This window comes from Heteronotia binoei, chromosome 2 (genome assembly GCF_032191835.1).
Source record: "Heteronotia binoei isolate CCM8104 ecotype False Entrance Well chromosome 2, APGP_CSIRO_Hbin_v1, whole genome shotgun sequence".
Taxonomy (NCBI): Eukaryota; Metazoa; Chordata; class Lepidosauria; order Squamata; family Gekkonidae; genus Heteronotia; species Heteronotia binoei.
This window is the reverse complement of record NC_083224.1, coordinates 23,163,403-23,168,092: the sequence shown is the minus strand read 5'-3', so window position 1 is coordinate 23,168,092 and position 4,690 is coordinate 23,163,403.

The window sequence follows — 4,690 nt, the reverse complement described above, 5'->3', positions numbered from 1 at the left end:
TCTTGTGAAGTCTTTAAGTCGGCTCAAGGCTCTTGTTTTATCTTAGCCTCCAATTAAACCCCTGCTCTTGCATGTCACCCACCCTAAACAGATCAACAGAGGAAGATTGGCATTGCCTGCCTCCACATAGCAAATCTGGACTTCCTGAATTATTGTCAAGCAACAGTGTTACATCCCCTCTGGGGAAAATCTTAAATGACATTACACCGCTCTAGAAATTACCAGATATTCTAGTTTCTTCTAATCCCTAGAGAACAGTGATTTCAATTTCAGGTTTGTGTAAATGCCAGGCAGTTTGTCAGAAAAAAAGTAGTTCCTGCTATTCAGACAAGTCTTTACAAACTGAGAGAAGAGGTTTCTGGGTAATCTCTGTTTATGTCATCTGTTGGCAACCCCCCCCCCCCCCCAATGTCCCCATCCCTTCTGAACTCTTGCCTCTGGCTGGCAACCCTAAATGTTCTGGGAAGGCAATAACAGTTTAATTGCAAAGATTTTTAAATGAAGTAAAAAGGCATCCCAGTTTCTGCTAGTTCTAGCAGAAGTTGAGGAACTCTTCATACAGAAGTTTCAGACATCCCTGCTGGTTAGACCAGGTGAGGCAAAGAACTCTGAAGATGGGCAGGAGGCATCAGTGACTAGACAGAGATATTCCTTTCCTTCCACCAGGCCTGACCTCGTTCTTGTCCACTGAAGGCAGCACAGCCAGGCGTGCTAGATTCACACAAACACAGCTCATTACTTGAATAGGTGGTACTGGCTTTCACAGTTGCCATGTGCAAACCTTTTTGCTTCAGCATAAGATCATAAGAGTAGCCCTGCTATATCAGATCAGCGGTTCAACCAATCTAACATCCTCATACAGTGGCCAACCAGTTCCTCTGGACAGCTGTTGACAGGGCATAGATGCTGAGGCCTTCCCTTAGGGGATGGCAGCCTCCAGGTGGGACCTGGGAATCCCCGAGAATTACAGCACACCTCTGGGCTACAGAGATCAGCTCCCCTGGAGAAAATGGATGCTTTGGAGGGTGGGCTCTGTGACATCGTATCCAGCTGAGGTCCCTGTCTTCCATGGCCTCAATCCTCAAATCTGGAGTTTCGCAAACTGGATCTGGCAAACCAACCCCCCCTCATCCCCTGCCAGTGCCTGAGGGGGCTGGCAACCCTATTTCCCCTTGATACAACCATAAGAAGAGCCCTGCTGGGTGACACCAGTGAGGGTCCATCTAGTCCAGCATCCCAACTCCCACAGGGGCCAAACAGCTCTTCTGGAGGGCCAACAAACTGAGCTAAGGTCCTTCGCTGATCTTGCCTCCTGGCACTGATATGCAGAAGTTTACTGCCTCTGAAGGTGGAGGTTAAGAACACGAGAAGCCATGTTGGATCAGGCCAATGCCCTATCCAGTCCAATACTCTGTGTCACTTAAGAACATAAGAGAAGCCATGTTGGATCAGGCCAATGCCCTATCCAGTCCAATACTCTGTGTCACTTAAGAACATAAGAGAAGCCATGTTGCATCAGGCCAGTGGCCCATCCAGTCCAACACTCTGTGTCACTTAAGAACATAAGAGAAGCCATGTTGGAACAGGCCAATGGCCCATCCAGACCAACACTCTGTGTCACAAATAGAGATGTAAAATATCTGGAAATTTTGAAGCTTGGAAAAAAACCCAATTTTTTTCTGTTTTTTAGAAAAAAAAATGGAATTTTTCGGGAAAATTGAAAAAAAATATGCTACATTAGCACGTCTTTTCTTTTCCAGATTGAAAGTCATTCTGTTACTTTAGGAACATAAAATATGACTATGGACAATTTTACTTGGCATGAAATTATCACAAGTAGCATATTAAAAATATAGTTATTCAAACAATTATTACAAACAGAATTTACTTTTTAAATGGGGAGGAACGGTGGCTCGGTAGAGCATCTGCTTGGGAAGCAGAAGGTCCCAGGTTCAATCCCCGGCATCTCCAAAAAAGGGTCCAGGCAAATATGTGTGAAAAAACTCAGCTTGAGACCCTGGAGAGCCGCTGCCAGTCTGAGAAGACAATACTGACTTTGATGGACCAAGGGTCTGATTCAGTATAAGGCAGCTTCATATGTTCAAATAATATTTATTTGTAATTGTAACAAATGGAGCAACAAGCTCCTGAACTATTTACTAGTTTATGTGGAACCGATACAAAAACCTCCACAAAACAGTTTTTAAAAATCCAGAAGTAACAATTATTCATATGTCTTCTTCACAGTATTAAATAAAAATAAAAAAACTCATTCTCATACAAAAAAATTGAAGAGTGGGAAGTGTATAGAAGGGAGTGTAAGACTGTGTTTCAATGAATGGGCATGACCTAGGACTTGCTGGTCCTCAGTGCACAGAAATTAGAATAACCTGATACCATACATATTTTTTAGAAATGATTTTGAAAATATTTGAACACCTTGCCTTAAAATATTTCATTCATCATGTTAAAATAAAGCGTTCCATAATCAATTTTTTTCTTTTCAATTTTTCAGGGGGAGAAATGGAAAAAACGGGTTTTCCCCAAATTTTTCTGGTTTTTTTCTGGCTAAAACAGTGGCTAAAACAAGTGCCATCAGGAGGTCCATCAGTGGGGCCAGGACACTAGAAGCCCTCCCACTGTGCATTCCCCCCAAGTTCCCTTTAGTCACCGCGGCTAGTAGCCACTGATAAATTCCTCTCTTCCATGAATCTTCCTGCATGGAACTTTTTGATAGCCCTTGATAGGGTTTTTTTTAATGGTCTCTGAATCCTGGGAGGGCTGGATTTGAGTCCCCCTCCTGCAAGGGGTTAGCCACTGTGTGAGGATGTGAGACTGGATGCCCCACTGGTCTGATCCAGCAGGGCTGCTCTTGTTCTTATGTGGAAGCAAACAATTTTGCACATGGCAATCATGAAAGTCGGTCCCGCCTATTCAAGAGATTCACCTTCTTTGTAGGTATCTAGAAAGGGAAGGCATCAGGGAGGCTAAGTGGGATATGCTTTGGATGCAGAAGGCTCCAGGCTCAGTCCCTCACATCTCCAGTTGACAGACAGACCATTGGGATAGAGATTATTCTCTGCCCAAGAGCCTGGAAAGCCACTGTCAGTCAGAGCAAGGGTTGCCAGCTCTGCTCTGAGAAATTCTTGGAGATTTAGGGGGTGGTTCTGGGAAGCAGTGGTGTTTGGGGAAGGGAGGGACCTCAGAGGGGTGTAACACCATGCAGTCCACCCTCCTGATCAATCACTTCCTGCAGTGGGACTGGTTTCTGTTTGTTGGAGATCAGTTATAATTCTGAAAGATCTTCCAGCCCCACCTGGTGGTTGGCAAACCCCGGTTAGAGGAGACAAGAGAGCACATGACGCATATTTCAAGTAATCATATTTTTAAGTAATCATCTTTGGGGAGGGGGAAACATCCCAAGAATATTCGTTTCAGAAGAGCAGTCGGAGCAGAGAATGCCTTTCTTCAGAACAACTGCAGCCGATCTAGGGAGAAGCACAGCAATGCATTCAGGCAGGGTACTTATTTGCAGGCAGAATTTCTGCACCAGGATCCGGAAGCGTCAGAATCACAAGATGTCCCTCAGCAGTCTGTGAGTTCAGAACTGCTTGCTTGCCAGCACCTGACCAAGGAGCCTCAAGAGCCCAAGGCAGCTTGCAGAGTAACAAACCTGCTGGCCTTCTGGTACTTCAAATACTGGTGGCTTTCCCATTCAACACTATGCAGAACCCTTTAGGGGTCAAACAAAAAGCAATTGCACCATTTCCTGCACACCCCTCTGAACTGTTGCTTTGAATTCTTGGGAATAACACACACATTTGCTCCAGATGTTGTTATGCTAACAACAGAACAGCAAGTTTTGAGCCCAGTAACACCTTCAAGGAGACCAAGATTTCCTGAGTTCTCCAGAATTTAAGCTCCTTGTTGGGAAATTCCTGGAGATTCAGGGTGGTACAGCCTGGGCAGGGTGGGGTTTGGGGATGGGAGAGAACTCAGCAAAGCATAATGCCAGAGAGCAAACCTTCAAAAGCAACCATTTTCTCCAGGGGAACTGATGTCTCCACCTGGAGTTCGCCAATGCCAACCCTACCAGAGGATTCCCCTGTACCAGGTGTGGCCAAACTTACTTAATGTAAGAGCCACAAAGAATAAACATCAGATGTTTGAGAGCTGACAAGCAAGCAAATGGATGGGGGGAGAGAGGTGGAAAGAAAGCAACTTTAAATGCATTATCTAAGCTGCCACCTGGCTTGGTTTGGAGAAGTGATGTAAAGAGAAATGCTTTCTCCAACCTGGCTGACAGGGCAGTGGGGGCTTTAGAAAGGAAAGGTCCTCTGTGCAAGCACCAGCCGTTTCCTACCCTGGGGTGACATCACTTTCACAACGTTTTCACGGCAGACTTTTTACAGGGTGGTTTGCCATTGCCTTCCCCAGTCATCTACACTTTGAGAGCCACGCAATATGTGTGAAAGAGCCACATGTGGCTCACGAGCCACAGTTTGGCCACCCCTGCCCTATGCCTATGAAGCAGGACATCAGGGAGGTAGCAGGAAGAGCAAAGGACAATGACTGGATAAGGTGCAGACTTCAACCTGTTTGTAATTGTGAAGGCTTCACTGTTCCAGGCTATTAATCTTGAGAACATTCCCAGCCCTTGAAAACAATCTGTATTTCCAACATGGAAACA